We start from the raw sequence: 1336 nt of genomic DNA on the forward strand, positions 1-1336 counted from the left end.
TTCTCAGCAAGACCTTCGAAAGCTTAAAAAGAATTCAGACTCACCAGCCGCTCCTCAGGCCTACTGGGAGAATGCGCAAGAACACAGGGCACCTGCACCTTTGAAGGTTCTTGGGGATGGACAAGTGGCACGTCGCTGTGTCCCATCCACTTTCCTCCCACTTAACTGAGGTTGCATTCGGTGACGTCTGAGAGGGTTTTCAGCTCTAACTCAGCACTGCTGTCTCCCAAAGGCATGGGGTGCGGGGACCAGCTGCCTCCCGGCACCTCCTCGCTGCGCTGCGCTGGGGGAGCTCCATGCCGGATGTGCACCACTGACCAGCAAGGCCTCTCCAGCACGCTGGCCCGGTGGAGCTGGCGGCCTCCCTCGGAGCCCCTGGGTGGCGCACCCGGCAGCTGCCAACGTGGGACGGCCAATGACGGGACCCGCACAGCAGGCAGGAGGCAGCACTGTCCATGCTTTTGGTGGCCGGAACGCAGAACGAGCCTCAGGTCAGGAGGGCTCGTGGCACTTGCCCATGGCTCTGCTAACTGTGTCCCAGGAAGCTCTCTGGCTCAGCTGTCCTGTTCTCAACCTCAGGTAGAGACTTTTGTCCTTCAGCTCAGCAACTGCAGCAGAAGTGGCTAACAGTGGCCCGGCCCAGCAGCTCCATAAATACCTGTTAACATTGACTGTAGTCTGGGGCTGTACTCGTTTCCCATCGCTGCGTAACAAATTACCACCAATTACAGTGTGTGTAAAACCACACACACTTACCATCGCAGATCCAGAGGTCAGGAGTCAGGCAAGGGAGGCTGCAGTCCCACATGGAACTGGGGTCCTCTTCCGAGCTCCCGCAGTTGGTCAGTTCAGACTTCCGTTCTCATGGATATAGCACTGGGGACCTCCTCTCCCGATGGTTGGGGGCTCTGCTCTCGGCTCCTGGAGGCTGCTCGCAGTTCCTCACCCAGGCCTCTCACAACACGGCAACTTGAGAAGGCCAGCAAGAGAACTCTCAGTTCTCCGTTCTTTTAATGGACCAACTGATCAGCTCAGGCCCACTCAGGCTATTACCTTTCACCGAAGGTCCATCGGGGATTTTAACGACATCACAAAATTGCTCCACTTTCGCTGCACCATGCCACCTACTCACAGCAGTGATGCCCCACCACACTCACAGGTCCTGCTCAACTCGGGGGCCGGGATTACAGGGGGTGAGGGGCGCTGGGGTCCTTTTAGACCTCTCCCTACCACATGGGCTTTGGAGTCAAGCCAGCACTTAGCCACACCCACTTTAACTAAAATCCACCAGCAGGGACCAGGATAAGCAAAAGCAAACTTAGAGAATCGAGTCAAG

Source organism: Equus asinus, chromosome 28 (assembly GCF_041296235.1).
Source record: "Equus asinus isolate D_3611 breed Donkey chromosome 28, EquAss-T2T_v2, whole genome shotgun sequence".
Taxonomy (NCBI): Eukaryota; Metazoa; Chordata; class Mammalia; order Perissodactyla; family Equidae; genus Equus; species Equus asinus.